This window comes from Syzygium oleosum, unplaced genomic scaffold (genome assembly GCF_021117445.2).
Source record: "Syzygium oleosum isolate NSW1041296 unplaced genomic scaffold, Sole_v2.1 Sole_v2.39, whole genome shotgun sequence".
Taxonomy (NCBI): Eukaryota; Viridiplantae; Streptophyta; class Magnoliopsida; order Myrtales; family Myrtaceae; genus Syzygium; species Syzygium oleosum.
In genome coordinates, this window is record NW_026607523.1 from 1,424,361 (window position 1) to 1,441,484 (window position 17,124).

General features: G+C 43.2%; 2 long non-coding RNA genes across 2 annotated transcripts; both read right to left on the minus strand.

The window, feature by feature from the left end:
- Nucleotides 1–11,183: 11,183 nt before the first annotated feature.
- LOC130135929 (uncharacterized) lies at nucleotides 11,184–12,856 on the minus strand. The gene is made up of 2 exons (XR_008815067.1): nucleotides 11,872–12,856; nucleotides 11,184–11,406 (listed from the first exon to the last, which is right to left on the minus strand). It is a non-coding gene; the product is annotated as an uncharacterized LOC130135929 (long non-coding RNA).
- A 702-nt stretch (nucleotides 12,857–13,558) lies between these two features.
- On the minus strand, nucleotides 13,559–16,069 carry LOC130135930 (uncharacterized). The gene is made up of 2 exons (XR_008815069.1): nucleotides 14,243–16,069; nucleotides 13,559–14,134 (listed from the first exon to the last, which is right to left on the minus strand). It is a non-coding gene; the product is annotated as an uncharacterized LOC130135930 (long non-coding RNA).
- Nucleotides 16,070–17,124: the final 1,055 nt, after the last annotated feature.

Sequence of the window (17,124 nt, forward strand, 5' to 3'; positions counted from 1 at the left end):
GTTAAATTGGTGGTTTGCGCACCCGCATGATCACCTCACATGCTAGTGACTAAGTTAAAATGAATCCAAACTGTCTGCCAAAACATTATTTTTTTGAAAAGAAAAGGTACCGAAAGGGCGTTAGACTAGACCTAGCGTAACCAAGTCCCCGAGCTTAGAATCTCTGGTTCGTAGGAATAAAACATATCTCCCTATGTTTTATTTAGGTTTCTAATCGACCTACCACAAATAGATTAGTGGCGACTCCAAGCATGAAAACTTTTGCATGTTAAAAACTTAAACCCTAAGTTGCGAATTGGTAGGGCTTGGGAGGGCCCGGGTTAGGCTTAGTCTTAACAATCCATTAGCCGAGAGGAATTTTAGGTCGCGACAGCTTGGCGACTCATTGGGACTTGAGTTAAAACTCTTAGTGGACTTAGGCCAGTTTTTCTTTTCAAAAAATATTTTTGTTTGGCATGAGGATCCCAGTACGTCCCTAACATTTTAGGTGTTAAATGTTTTTGCAGAATGGGAGGTATAAGGGGAGGCGTGATTGTTAACCCTTGTTTTGCAGGGAGGTGTTTGGATGTATGGTTTATTTTATGCATGAAGCGCTGTTTGATATAACATGTTGTGCATGCCTTGCATTTACACTACACCGCACACACTACCCGCTGCCGGACCTGGGCGGCACAGGTTTAGGATGGTACTGAGACAGCGGACACCCCGACCACACTCATGTGGTATGGGTCGCCCTCCTTGGTCCCGAAAGTTCTTTCACGGTGTCATTGAGTTCCCACCACGGTTGCACCCTTTGCAACCCGGGTCGGCTCCTTGACTGAGCCGGAGTCAGGGGAACCCCGGCCTAACCACCACCATGACTGGTTTAGCCCGGAAATCCTCGCGTCTCCACTTTGCAAGCCAGAGTCTAGATAGAAATCGAACCTCACGTTTCATGCGCATGTCTATGTGGTTGCCATGGTCCTACTGGGTGAAGTAAGTCTTCTGAACTTTCCTTTTTGCAATTAACTTAGTTATTACAATTTTCGGGTCAGTCCATGATAGGTCTAGGTTGGTTTTAAATTTGAAAGTAATAATCATTGAGTCCTTTTTTTAAAAAAAAAAAAAGAAAAGAAAGAAAGCTCTTTTAGAGAATTTATTGTCAATCTATGTCTTTATTTTCCTAGATGTGTCATAGGTAATTATTTTCCTAAGAAGTTTGCCGTCGTCTTTCTTTTACAAAAAAAAAAGGGCTTTAGAGAATTTGTTTTCAGTTCATAGTTTCTAGGGAGTCTTAATTTTTGGTTTTCCTAGTTTTATGATTAGGGATTTCGATGCATCTATTTCCTAAGTTGTGTCTAGAGTGTTATTTATATTTCTTTGCTTAGAGCACTTTTCCATGCAGTCTCGTTCATATACGAGTATTTTTATGAATAAACTAAGAATAAAAAAAACTAGAAAGTGTGTCATGGACTAACCTTGTCTTGACCATGTGCTTATTTGGTTCATTTCTCTTGAATTAGGTGACTACGGATCATCCACAGTTATCAATCCATCGCTCGAGCCTCGCCAAGGGGCAACCTTGCCAAGTTCCTTTGTTGTTGCTCCTTCGCCACCGTGAGCTCACTGCCCGGAACAAACCGCAGCTCCGTCCACCACTTGCCATTCTCGCGGCGACTGTGGCTTCTCTACATAAACGCCATCCGTGTCTTTGTTTCTCGGAGCCTCATACGTCTACTAGCCGCCAAGCCGAGACGCCCCTAGCTGTGAGCTACCACCGCGAGGAAGTTGATACTCGAGCTAAGTGATTATGGATCGTCGACCACCGGCTGTTCCCACCTGGCCACGAGAGAAAACAAGTAATCAGAGTGAAGTGCTGAACCGCCTCGCTAATATCGAGAAGGACCTGAAGCAGGCCTCTATCATTCTCCAACAACTCTCGAGGCAAACGGCGCATTTGTCGGACTGCTTGAAACAACTCACCATGACTCGCCCCTTTCCTCAAGGGCCAAGGGTGATGATTCAAACGAAGCACTTCAGCACCGACCCAAATGACAAAGCAGTCATACCTAGCAATACTATTGAGTCCCCTGATCCTAGGGAGTTGAGCACCCTACGTCCAAAGTTCGTAAAGCACGAACAAGGTAATCGGGATCCACTCGTTCCAACATCGCGCCCCCAGCAAAGCAAAGCACGACTACTCCCTGGAAGTCAAGATAGCCCACCGAGACCGTTCTCTAATCGACGACAAGGCGCTAGAAGACAATTCACTCCTCTCCCCGGGTCTCTATCCCTAGTATTGACGATCCTCCGGGAAAAGGGCTTGCTTTCCACTGAGCCGAAGCGGCCTAATCCTGAGCGGTTCTCCAACTACGACCCGTCCAAAAAGTGTGACTATCACTTGGGAGAAGTCGGTCACTCCACTGATGACTGCTATGTTCTAAAGTACAAGGTTCAGGACCTCTTAGATACTGGGGCATTTACATTCCATGCTTCGTGGCTCTGCCAAGGCCGAGACGATCTTCTCATAGTTCCAAACATTTGGACCACACCCCCGAGTCCTGCAAGAATGATACATGAAGAGAAGGAGGTGATCGACACCTTGGGGCAACCGAGTGGCAAGTTCGACTACTATGTGAAATACTCGGCTCCCCCAAGCTTCTATATTGACCCATGTGATATTAACCCCGATGGATGGGGAGGTATGGATGATCCAACACCTCTAGTGACAGAAGATCCTGATGATGCAATGGAGGGAATCACTGCCCTGTTCGATAATTTCTTTATCGGAGCCATCGAGGAAGGACCATTGGAGGGAATGGGCACTGGCCCGCAAGAGTAACACCTTTACTTTTTTTCGCACACTCCCCTACACGGGAATTTTTACTGCTTTCTAGGACTTGCCCCGTCTCGGGAGCTGCTTTTTAGGATTTTTCATTTCTAGGACTCATCGTTGCAATTTCCATTCAATAAATGTAATTCATTTGGTGATAATCAATGAAATTACAAATTATTTTCATTTTTGAGGGCATGTTGAGGTACATCAAACCAACCCGGTGATGATATCCAACCAATAAGAGAAAAATATAGTCCAAGGAGAATTCTGAGGCCTGGGCTTCTTCATGTTCCCTCGTGTTAAAACTTTTTTGAAAAGAATTTAAAAAAAAGTCACAAAAAAAAATCAAAAAAGAAATAAAAATACACTGTTTAGCCTTGTTTGTCCTTCTGAACCCCCTACTTTATGTTTCAGGGGCAATTTTGTGACACGTGAGGGTATGGAAACGGTCCAATATGATGAATCATGTGCAGCCGAGCTTGATCCCAATAACACCGACAAACTCGACGATTCCTCAGATATTTAGCGCGATCTAAAGCGGCATGAAAGGCTCAAAGTCCTCACGTCAGACCAATCTGTCACTATCAACTTGGGTAATGCGGAGGAACCCAGAGAAGCGAAGAGAGGGGCAAATCCCCCTGAGAGTGAGACGAAACGCCCGATCCAGTTGCCGCATGAGTAGGTAAGTCTTTCAACCAAAAAGTGCGTCAAAGACACTTCGAGGTAATTGACCTAGTCCTAAGGAAAGTACTGCCAATCTTTCCTATTCCTGGGGGCAAATTCGCCCCAAACTACATTGGTCCATATGTGGTTAAAAGGTACTTCTCGGAGGTGCCCTGATTTTCCAGAAATGGATGGTCGTGAGTTTTCCACTCCTCTTAATTCGATTTGTGAAGATGTATTATTCCTGATAGAATTTAACACTTCGCAGCAAAAGTTTTCAAGTGTTTGGTTTTAGTATTTAAATTTGCAAACATTTCACTGATGAATAAATGGTTTCAATCAATTTCAAGTTAAGATGTGTGCATTGGCTTTAAATTCAGCATGGTTATTTTGTCGGTCTGCATCATCGACTTCAAAAGGGGAATCTATTTGGACAATCTGATAACTCATGTGGAATGAATTGAATGTGTTGAATGAGGTACATCGGGATGATGAAAGGCAAGTCCTATCCTATACACAATCCCATGCACTAATCCCTAGTGAGTTGAATGGAAAAATTCCATGTCTACAAGGTAAAGGGTTATCTCGCAAAAGGTACGACAACCGAAATGACGAAAGGCAATTCATTTCTCTATCCTAAACACCACAGGTTATCCATTGTTTCGCCACTTTGAGCCTAAACGCTTGGAGAAATCCTTTCAAATTACCCCTGTCAAGAACCACCCCACATCGGGGCAAACTGGAGGTAAGTCAGCGTTATAAGGTGAAAAATGAATAGAGATTGTCTTGCTCTCACTTGCATCAATCTTCGAGTGTTGCTTTTTTAGATGAATTCACGCGAAGTTCAAGTGCCTTAGGATGATGAAGAGCATTTCTTTCTCTATCCTATACACACTTTATCCTTTGCTAAGCCCAATTGAGCCTGCAAATTCATTTCTTAAAACCAGTTGGTGATCATCCTCCACATTGGGGCAAGGTAAAAGTTGTCACCGCCGAGCAGCATATTCAGAATGTCAATCGAAGGCAATTACCCCTGGAAGTCTAATGTTGAATCATTTAGTCAGAGTATAGTTGGCCAACATATGCATTGTAAACAGCGTATGTCAAGTGTAAAAAAAAAAAGAGTTCAGTGGGCAAGAAAGAGCAGTGTGCCTGTAAAAGCAAGGCCAATGCCCAAGAATGAAAGATAAGTGTATCAAAATCATTCCCAGTGGGATAGTCATAGTCCTACAAATTTAGAAAAGTGGTGAATTCAAGCTCAATGAAGCACTTACTGAAATGACAATGCCTGAGGATGAAGAAGAAGACTGGTGACAATGCCAAGATGATCACCAACTTATTCATCCCAATTATACACATTTTGAGCCTAATGATCCATTCATTTCTCAACCCATGAGCCTATCCTACGTTACATCCCTTGCAAAGTCTCTTCTTGATTAAGGCACTTGAACCCGTAGAGTTTCGGATGTTTATAAGCTTAGCTCGAAGAAGTGCGAGCAAGTCCATTTCTATCTCATTTTACAGGGTTCTTGACTTGTAAACCCGGAGACGATTGCAGAGTATTTTTTTTTCAATAGCCTCGACTCGAAGAGTCCCCTTTTGCTAAGCCATTGGCCAAGCCCACATTACAGTCCCAGTAAAGACCTCTCGGATTGGTAAGGTTGTACTATTTGCGAGAATACTCAGACCCTTGTCGACATGATGATAGTGAGATAGAACGATTCTCATAAATCAGCCTTTTTCGATGAGAGTGAGTGAAAGCCCTTTCGGACCGAAAGTCCCTTATTTAACATTTTCAGGACACCCACTTGTGAGTACAGGTTGTCTTGTCATGATTTTCCCAGTGAAATTTAGTGATGCTGATTTGACAAAATAATCATGCATGAAAATCGGTTGAATTTATAATGCATGAGTATATGTGTTCTTGATTGTCCATGAATGCATATTACATGTTGCCTAAAACCGTGTCCAGCAGGAGACACGCCCTCAAGAGTCGGAGATATCACCAGGTAAGTATACCTATCCCTTGGATGCCTATGCTTATCCGGTATTCCTTCACCTGTTCGAGCAATCGAGCAGGCTCTATATCTAATCAGTTTTGTTGCAGTATCACTCGGCGTCTTCGACAACGTCCAGGACGTCTACATATTTCTCATTCGAGTGCCTGAGGAGAAATCCAGGTATCTCATCCGAGTATCCGAGGCGAAATCCGGATATTTCACCAGAGTGCCTGAGGAGAAATCCAGGTGTCTCACCAGAGTGCCTGAGGAGAAATCCAGGTATCTCATTCGAGTATCCGAGGAGAAATCCGGATATCTCACCCGAGTGCCTGAAGAGAAATCCAGGTGTCTCATTTGAGTATCCAGGAGAAATCCGGATATCTCACCAGAGTGCCCGAGGAGAAATCCAGGTGTCTCATTCGAGTATCCGAGGAGAAATCCGGATATCTCACCCGAGTGCCCGAGGAGAAATCCAGTGTCTCATTTGAGTATCCGAGGAGAAATCGGATATCTCACCGAGTGCCCGAAGAGAAATCCAGGTGTCTCATCCGAGTATCCGAGGAGAAATCCGGATATCTCATCATATATCTTATCCGAGTGCCTGAGGAGAAATCCAGGTATCTTATCCGAGTATCCGAGGAGAAATCCGGATCTCACCATATCTCTCGTCCGAGTGCCTGAGGAGAAATCCAGGTGTCTCACCCGAGTGCCTGAGGAGAAACCCAGGTATCTCACAATGTCCCTTTTTCAGAACTCCTGAAAGCCAAATCCACGTAACTGGAGTCCTATCAGAAGTCTTCGATCCTATCAAGTTTGTGAGGTAAAATCCAAATACTTGACGGCTTCATTAGGATTATCACGTACCTTTCAATCTACTTAACCACTCTTACAAGGTAAGTAACTTCAGGTACGTTTTTATTATTCGCATACATCATTTCTTAATGCATTTTAAAATGGGACTCATAATCCCGACAAAAACAACATTCATTGCATTTGCATGGTTGAAATTTAGGTATCATTTAGTCTTTGAATGCAACCTCTACGAGCTCACCTTCAAAGAGGGCCAGCTGTTGACACCTAAATTTTGGCGTATCATTTAGTCGTAATTTGTATAGAAAATTAGGGATTAAATTTTTAACCCCTAAACAAAAATATCTAGGTTGCATAACATATAGTTTAAATTCATTTTAGATTAATTGCATTTTGCATCGGACCGGCGGTGACGAACGAGCTTAAATTTCATCAAATGGGACTCGGCTCGCTTGGAATGCAAGGGCCGGGAAATACAAGTCAAACGGGCTCGGTTGTTTTAATTTGAGTTTAATTCAGCCCATTATGCTTAATTAAATAAAAGCCCAAGTTAAATCAGCCCATTTAAATTAAATTAAACCTAAGCCCAAGCCTAAGCCCATTAGGACTATAGAGCCCATCTAATTGACCTAGGTTAGCATTATACAAACATGTTTAGGTCAAATTTTTAGGGGAGGAGAGAATTTTCGGTTCAGAAATTCGGAGAAGTCGGAGGCTTCGTTCAAGAGGAGGTCTCCACGTTCTGGATGAAGGGAGACGGCCAAAAGAGCTCTCCTTCTTTGTAATGTTCATCACGTACAGAAAGAAGAGAGTTTGACTTTGAAAAGAGAGGGGCTGTCTTGCTTCTTGCAAGACTTCACGTGCAAAACAGAGATTGCACCAGAGAAAAAGAAAAGGAAAGGACCTCCCACTGCACGTTCTGAAAAGTCAGAGTTCTTCGAAGACCTCCCTGGTCATCATCTCGTCTCTGCACTCTCAGTGATCTGCTGCTCCTTGACTTCCCTGCATCAGCTGCGTCAGCAACATCCGGATTTCTTTCCAAGACGGTCTTTACACCTTTGCCGAACGAAAGCGCTCTTGCCTGCACCATCGAGTCATCGACGTCACAACACTTTGCTACAGAGTCACCGAATATACAGCAGTGACTGGCGAGTTCCTCGAGCACCTCGGCGAGACCCATCCATCTGTTTATCTTCTGCAGGTTTCTCGGTGGACTCCAGGAGGTTACCAGCTCATACCGACGTCTCCAACAGTGACAATTCAGCCTCAGCGAGTCTCCCGACGTTGGTCCCGCCACCACCGCGCGCTCCACCGCGCCCGTCGCCGGACGCCACCGTGAGCCGCCGCGCCGACGCCGCGTCGCCCGTCATCCGAGTCCGATCCCGATCCGCAAACTCGATCCCGAGTCGATTTGAATTTGGGAATTATCTGCAAATTAGGTAATTCAACATTATCCGATATTTTAAGAATATTTAATTTCCTAATATGGGTGTTTGAATATTTCGTGAATATCATGTGGATATTTAGATATCTTAGGACAATGTTCGATATATCCGCAATATTTTTAAATATTCAAAATTAGGAAAACTTCCTAATTTAGCAACGTATCTGGACGACTATCCGACCTTATCCCTAAGGTTCGATACGCGGCGATACGGAAAATTATTATCCTATCCATAACCACTTGGGTACGATAATGATTTTTATCCGCTTCCAAATTTGAATAATCGGCTTTCCGTCGATATCTATAACCCTATAGATATGACCGATAGTTTGATTTTTGTGCCTAATCCGAGTTTGAAACAAATATGGCGGATCCCGTGGACGTTTTGAATGTGGTTGCTATCTTTGTTTATTTAATTGCTTTCCTTTTTCAAATAAACAGAAAATTCAAAAAAATATTAATTAGAGTTTTCACATGTCTAGGAATCCTAAATATATCTAGAAGATAGAGTAGTTGTTTAATTTAAATTAGGACTTGAGATGATCTATTTCCTAGTTTAAATTAAGTAATATTCTAATCTTAATAGATTATTCAGGTTATTTTATTATTTCGAATTTCCATGAAAATCCCAAAAAAGAAGAATGAATTGTTTTAGGATAGATTAGGATAGATTGTATTCTTAATTTAAGTAATTCATTATTTCGAATTTTAACAAAAATCCTAAAAAGAAATCATGCTAGGGTAGATTAAGTCATCATAGTTTGCATGTTAATTTAGGCATTCTTATTATTCCGAATTTAAATTGAGAAAATACCAAAAATAATCATTCGTCTTGTCATTAGAAATAGGTCATGTCGTCGCACGACATATAGTTTGCATGCTAGGTTGCATTAATCGCATGTCATTTTCGCATGTCATTGCATATAGGCTAGATTTCATTTAAATAAGTGAAAAATCCAAAAAAGAAATTGAGTGAATTGCTTGTTAATTAGAAATCATATTAGGGTGTCAATATGATTTTCTAGCTAACAATGCAGATGCTTACGTTGCTTCCATGTAAGTAATTCTTTCAAACTTGCAATTTATTTAATGCTTTCTGGGTGTTAAATTGGTGGTTTGCGCACCCGCATGATCACCTCACATGCTAGTGACTAAGTTAAAATGAATCCAAACTGTCTGCCAAAACATTATTTTTTTGAAAAGAAAAGGTACCGAAAGGGCGTTAGACTAGACCTAGCGTAACCAAGTCCCCGAGCTTAGAATCTCTGGTTCGTAGGAATAAAACATATCTCCCTATGTTTTATTTAGGTTTCTAATCGACCTACCACAAATAGATTAGTGGCGACTCCAAGCATGAAAACTTTTGCATGTTAAAAACTTAAACCCTAAGTTGCGAATTGGTAGGGCTTGGGAGGGCCCGGGTTAGGCTTAGTCTTAACAATCCATTAGCCTGAGAGGAATTTTAGGTCGCGACATATATAAATAATGTATGTTTTCTAAATGCATGACATATCAATATATGCGATCTTAAGTTAGATAACACGCATGAATGACATGAAGCTAACCACGGATTAAATCTATGATGCAAACTATAAAGCTAACCACTAAATCATTCTATACAGTGGGACTTGATTGAAACAACGCAATTTGGGGTCATTTTATATATGGAAAAATGACCAAAACAGTCCTAAATCTATTGCTATTGTGTCAATTCAGTCTTAAATCTTTTTTTTTTGCCAATTCAGTCCTAAATGTAGCATCCCAAGCCCGCCCCTTTCAAGAGGAATCCTCCTATTTCTCAATATTCATCAAATTTTTCGCAGGCAGAAGATGCTTCTTTCTAAGGTCAACATAGTCATGACCACGGTTCAGGAACAGCCTGTTCCGGTTTGTGGCCACGTATGAACCGGAACCGGAACTGCAAGGGGGCGGTTCCGGTTCCGGTTCGGAACCGGCGGTTCCGGGCCGGTTCCGGTTCCGGTTCGTAATTTAAAAATTAATAAAATAAATCCTAAAATAAAAATTGCAGGCCTGGTCCTCCGTCGGTCGTCGCTCGGGCTTCGCGGCCTTGGCCACGGTGGTGGAGGCGGGGTTCAAGGCGGCGAGGAGATGAAGCGGGAGACGGGGGCGGCGGCGAGGGGGAGAAGGAGGAGGCCGGGAGGGGGACGAGGACGGGGATGGGGAGGAGGAGCGGGGGGTCCTCCTCCTCCGGGGTCGGGAGGAGGGGAGGAGGAGGGGGCGTCAGCGTCAGTAGCTGCGGCCATGGGCAGCGGCAGCGGTGGCGGGGGTCAGATCTGGGGAGACGGGGGGTGGACGGAGGAGAAAAGGGGAGGAGGCGCAGGGTAGCGAGGGAGAAGGAGGAGGGGGCGTCGGCGTCGGCGGCTGCGGTCATGGGCGGGGGTCAGATCTGGGAAGACAGGGGGCGGGCGGAGGAGAAGAAGAAGAAGGAGAAGGAGAAGGAGAAGAAGAAGATCAGAGCACGTGAGAGAGAGAGAGAGACATATCAATGCAGCAGCAGTTTTTTTTTTTTTTGGAACCGGGCCCGGAACCGCCGGTTCCAAAATTATTGGAAACGGAACCGGGCCCATAGGCCACGGGTCGGCTCCGGTTCCGAACTGCGGGCCCGGTCAACGAGCCGGTCCCGGGTTTGACCCAGGCCGATTCCGGGCCAAAACCGGCCCGTGGCCATGTCTAGGTCAACAATTATAACATGAATGTGATATAGAAACATAGAAATATAGAAATGCAAGGAAACGCAAGATATGAAATTACCATTCATCATACTTAATAACAGGGGTGATAAAAGGGTGAGTTCACACTCAGGGAGACTGCCTATAGGCGCCACTACAACTCGAACTATTCACATGGACCCACCACTCACTTCAAAAAAACAAAAGCGATCACCTGAACACACGACTCTATCCCAAAATGTCACAGTCGTGTCTTCCAAAAGTTCCTTCCCCTCCTTGATACCGTCCTCACTCAACCCCGCTACCAGCACCATCGTCCGCTCCATCCTGCCCTAGGTGTGGGAGAGGTCTCACCAGCCGTCCTCTAGCACGAACATAGACGGCGACAAACTCCAAAAGTATGGGTCCCACTGGGGACCCAATATCTACAGTCAGGATGGAGATACACTTAATAAAGACTATCCCCGGGAAGTATGGGTCCACAAACTCAGACAAGTGGCCCTCAAAATCAATGGGCACTCCGTAGCTAATGGAGGTCAATGTGAGAAGTATCGGCATGGCTATAGATCTGTAAAAAGGTGTCAATAATAAACAGTGAGCGAAAGCTCAGCAAAGTAAACTCTATCCCGCCATACTAAACAATAATGTCAAGCATATTAACAGGATCAATCCGATAGACAACTAAACCAATCCACCAACTAGCCATAGCATGCATATACTCCCTTTTCTCTCTATGCTACTACTCACTAGGCATTAAGATCGTCAACCAATGAACAGATGTTGACACCTAAATTTTGGTGATTCAGTCAGTCGTTCATTGCATTAAAAATTAGGGATCGATCCCTGTCCCTAGACAAAAAATTAGTTAAATTGCATATAGATTAGGAGCATTTGAATTAGTAGTTAGGCTTATATAGTTGCATTTGCATTGGACCGGCGGCGGGTGGACTTGAGTGAATGATTCTGAGCTTAACTGGACTAAGCCTGCGGTGGCCGAAATCATGTGTATCAAGTTCGGAAAATTTGATGAAAATTTGAAGCGATAAAGCTTGATATTATCAAGATTTTGGTCACATAGCAAATAAGAAAGAAGCAATCGGCATAATTCCCGTGATATTTGTGAGATCAACTATTTAAGGGAATAAATAATTCAGAGCAAGATTTAGTTAACAAAAGGAATATTTGATTGAAAAGAAAGAGGAATGAAAATATGCATGCGTCCAAGGATTTGTCGGTGAAAAAAAGTATATAAAAGGACGAGGGGGGCTTCACTTCTCGGGGGGCCAAAAATCGTGAGTGAGAGCATAGAGAGGAGGCCACACAACTTACATATACGGCCATTCAAAGAAACACAAAAAAAGCGGTGAGAGGTGAGAATATACTAGAGAGAGGGAGAGAGGAGTCGTGGCCCAGCATCCACTCATACGGCCGCGACTTTGCTTCACTCACCGCTGTCCACGGCCGCGACACACCCCTGTTGGCCTGACGAGCAGCCGCTGTCTTGACGAATTGGTGGTTTACCGTCTCTTTAGCAATACCTGTTGCCCACAGGAGAAGACCTCGCTGGATTACTTCGGAAGAAGGTCCACCGTCATCAGACTTTGAGAGGTTCTCAAAGGAATCCATTTGGGAACACTTGGAGATCAATGCAAACCACACTTGACTAATTTCTTGCAGATTTTCCAAGCATCCCTGACATGCTCGAGACCTCCACTAATTCAGTTATTTGTTTTAGTTTAAGCTTTTATATGTGTAGGTTTTCTTTGGCCGAATCCAATATCCATCCCTACAAGCCAAGCGAGTAACTCCAACAGAGCTGACGACACTTGCTACTCTGGACAGAGACGACGATGCTGCTGCCTCTCCTCACCGATCCGTGACTTTCGGTCCGAGTAAACGAGGCCACTGTGACGCCGTCTCCGTCACCGGGTCCAGCCGCGTTGTTCGTGATCTGCGAGCCACCGTCCGCCGGTCCAAACTTGGAAAGCAAATATTCAAATTAGGTAAAAATTTCATCTAATTTGATTTTGAGTATATTGTTTCCTTGTTTGAAATATTGCAATTTTGTTTGAATCATTGAGTGATATTATCGTATCTATTAAGTTCCCGAATAACTTTTAAATTAGGAATTATTTCCTAATTTCGTAACGTGCTGTGGTCGTCAATCCAATCTCCTGCCCGAGATATGATTCGCGATCGCACGGAAAATCGTCAATCCGATCTCCTGCTCGAGATACGATTTGCGATTGTGTGGAAAAATTGGCCAATCCGATCTCATGCCCGGGATATGATTCGTCAATCTATCGTTTCTAAATTTAAATGGATATTAGTAATATTTTGCGATATGGTGTCGTGTCGATTTGATTGTTATTTCTTTCTATCTTTGTTCGATTTGAATTGATTTTGTTTTTTCTAAAAAAAATAAAAATATATATATAGATTCTTTGTATGTTAATATTAGGGAATTTAATTAATTTCGAATTTCATAAAAAAATATAAAATAATAATAAAAATAAACATGTGCATGTCATATAGTTTAGATTGCATCATGCTTGTATGTCATCTTATCACGTCATTCCTAACTTGCCATGTCATCTTGTATGACATGTCATTGCTTGCATATCATTTAGTGATTATATGTTAGGATCATGACATTGCGTGTCACGTTAGAATAGGCATTCTTTGTACGTCATCACATTAGAGCAGTTGCATATTAATTAATTCTCGTTATTAGAAATCTCATGTCTAGGTTCATTTGTGTGCCACATTAGAGATAGTGCATTTAATTGTTGTTAGAATTAGGACATTTAAATAAATCGTATGTCGCATGTCATACTAGACGTAAAATGCATTGCATAAAGTTTAGTTTTCGTTAAATAAGAGAAAACCCTAAAAAAGATTTGAGTAAAATTGCGTGTTAATTAGAAATCATATTAGGATTGTAAATGTGATTTTCTAACTAACATTGCAGATAAGTCCCTATCTTGCAATTTATATATTGCTTTGCATTATTGAGTGTTATATTATTAGTTGCGCACCCGCATGATCACATCGCATGTTAGTGGATAAGTTTAAAATTAATCCAAGTTGCCTGAAAATATTTTTGAAATAAAAGAGAAAAGGTACCGAAAGGGCATTAGAGTAATCTAGTGTAACCAAGTCCCCGAATCCATAATCTCTGGTTCGTAGGAGTAAAGTAATTCTCCCGATAATTTACTTGGGTTTATAATCGTCTCACCAAAAAATAGATTAGTGGCGACTCCTGATTGAAATAATTTGCATGTTAAGAACTTAAACCTTAAGTCACGAATTGATAGGGCTTGGGAGGGCCGGAGTTAGGCTTAGACTTAATAATCCATTAGCCAAACCCCTAGATGGTGCACCGCGGGAGGTTAGATCGCTACAACATATAATCACACGAGCACACATCGCATGTGTTACATGACATTAATCAAACTTTAATCTCCACTCCAAGGCACAAGTTCGGTGCACTCGCCGGCCACGCATGGACGAACATCCCGTCTAGCAAGGTCCGGTGCACCCTCCGGTCTGCCGTAGTATACGCCAGAATTCTCATCGACCTGCATGGGCTTCGTAGTCCACTAACCATGGCATCCCGATCAAACTCCCAGGGCATCTAGGGCAGGGTACCTCCTAGGCATCGTAGTCCACCGGACACGCCATCCCGCTTTCCCTTCGGCTCTTCGCGGCACTATCGTCCGTAGACCGACGGGTCAATCATCTCTTAGTCACGCATTCACACACACAAACGATCTTTTCATTTATTACATGCATAGCTCACAATGAACTTACCACTTACCGTGTACCCCTTGGACTCCACACAAATTCATGAGTATCAACTTTGCCTCATCATATCATGACCATTAATGCCTCATTGGAAAGCTAATTGAGTGTGGTTACTATCTCTAGTAGACAAGAAATTAAGAATCCATCATCTTCCAATAAAAATTCGAGATTTTCTAACAATAGGTAAAATAAGGCAATTTTGAGCATTTTGAGAAATCAAGACCAATAATATAGTAAATGATCTCGAAAAATTATGAAATTTGAATATGTCATATAAAAAACCTTAAGTGACATTTTTCATGAATAGTGTAAAACCCAGATCATTTTGTATACCTGAGAATGAGCCACTTAAAATCTAACCAAAACTGGCCCGCTAGAGCAGAATGATTAAACCAAAAGAAATACTTGTTTCGCAAATCAAATCTTCTCAAAATACTTCGAAATTTTTATACGTTGTAGACATGGATTTCTTTAACAACTTTCGTAAAGGAAATATGTCCAATTTCGAACTGAAAATTTTTATAAAAATTCGAGAAGACAAAAAGGTCACTGATTTTACTGTACTGAACAGATTTAATACGGTAAGAAATAGGGGCTTCGTGCAATCCATTTGAACTCAGAAAAATCTTAATTTAAAGTATGTTATATTCCAAGATTTTCTGAACAACTTTTATGAAGAAAGTTTTCAGTATTCATATCACAAAAAGCTCTATAAAAATGGAAAACCGTAAAAGTCCAGCAGTGTTCTGGAAAACAAAGCCGAAGTTCAAGAAAACGACTCTAACTTGAAATCCACGAATTCTCATCCAGGAAACTCAAAACCAGAAGTCCAAACCAACGTGCAACATCCATTTCCAACCTGGTTCAGCAACCTATACGCACAAAACTCATTGCAAAAGGTCTAAACCAACATACTTGGGCAAATACACAATCAAACCATTCTCCCCCACAACATCAAGCCACCACATTGTCTAGTCCAAGACCCAAACTCAACATACAAACACTAAAATGGTTAGTATGGAGTGAGAGAGCACACTTGCCTCGACGACGAGTGTGGCGGCACGGCGTGCGGGTCTTGGTTGGGAGAGAGAGCACGGTGCGGCGGTTTCCGGCTCGCGGTGGTTGCTGCCGCTGACGTGAGGAGACGGGATGACGGAGGGAGCGGCGTCGTGTGGACGGACGGTTGCAGCAGATGAGTTGAGCAGCTGCTGGTCAACTGGGTCGGCGGCTGGTGAGTTCTGAGTAGAGAGAGAGAGAGAAGAGAGAGAAAGTGAGAGAGAGAGAGCCGGCGAGGAAGAGAGTTGGCAGAAGAGAGGGGGAAATGAGAGGAAGGAAAGAGAGTGGAATGACTCTTCCCCTTCCTTTGCATGCATGGCCAATGGCCGGATGGTGCGGTGGAGAAGACAGGCGCCACATGGCGCTTCTCCTCCGCCAAGTGGTGGAGGGGAAAGAAGAAAAAGAGAAAAAAAGAAGAAAAGGGAAGAGAAAAGGGGGGCAGTGATGATCCGGTAAGAAGGAAAAAGGGGGCAGGGGCAGTGACGGTGGTGTTCCCGACGGCATGGCGGCGGGAAAAGGGAAGGAAAATTAACGTGAGTGCGGAGCGGTAGAAAGGTCGGGTCGCGTGATGACGCGACATCGGAAGCAGTCGGCGCAGCGGCGATTGGAACCAAGAAACACGGCACACTTCTTCATAGACGATAATGGTGACGGTTTCCAAATTATCCGTCGACGAATGCCCTAATCATTTAGGATCCCTTCCTTCCTCTCCTCTGATCATATAGAGGTTCAGGATGTCACACTAGACCTTTTGTATTTTTACCAACTCAATCTATCCGGCCAATTTTGCCTGGCCGGCGCTGACATGGACGCCGACTGGCGCCGACCCTCTAGCCGACGCTGACATGGCAAATTTTAAATATTTTTTGTATTTTTTCAAATTCTTTATTTTTTTTTTCCTTTTCCTCTTCCCCTGGCCGGTCCAGCGACCAGCGACCAGCCAAGGGCTAGGGCCGGCAAAACTAGTCGCTGGCCACCGGTGAGGCTCGCCCTTGCCAGCACTGGCGAGGGCAAGCCTCGACCTCGCCCACGGCGAGGGCCGTAGTGGCGACGGCGAGGTCGGCAAAGCAGTGGCCATGGTGAGGCCACAGTGTCGCTAGCCCTAGCCCCTGGTTGGTCGCCAGTCACTGGACCGGCCAGGGGAAGAAGAAAAGTAAAAAATAAAAAAATAAAAAAAATTTGAAAAAAATATTTTAAAATATTTTAAAATTACCACGTAAGTGTCGGTCGGCGTTCATGTAAGCGTCGGTTGGCCAAAATTAGCCGGATGGACTGAATTGGCACAAATACAAAAGGTTTAGGACTGAATTGGCACAATTACAATAGGCTTAGGACTGTTTTGGTAATTTTCCCTTTTGTATATTGACGGGGCATTAAATATCATGCATCAAAGTAAGTCCGCATCTCACGTATGCATCAACTTAGATAGTAAAGTTGAAGAGATAGCTCTACTTGAGATTATTAAAGATGTGTCAGCACAAAAATTCGAAAAAAATGGATATTGTTATACTTCCAAATGATTCTGTCAATAAGCCCACTTACTAAAATTACAAAATTCTATAGAAAATTACTGAAATTCGAAAAAGTGAGGAGCCTAAACTTGACGGGTGTCGCTGTAGTATTCAACCATATATTCGTACAAAATGGTTTCAAGTTACACAACTACCTCCAAAACTCCTCGTGCATGGAGTTGGGTGGAACCTATAAATGTTGAAGTGGACCGTGTCCCATCATAAACCTAGGACGAGCAAACACTTGGCTTCTGGCGAGGTCTTGCGGCCATTCGCTAGGCTGGCGAGGTCATGCCTCGCCTAGCCACTAGCAAAGGCCGCGAGGTCT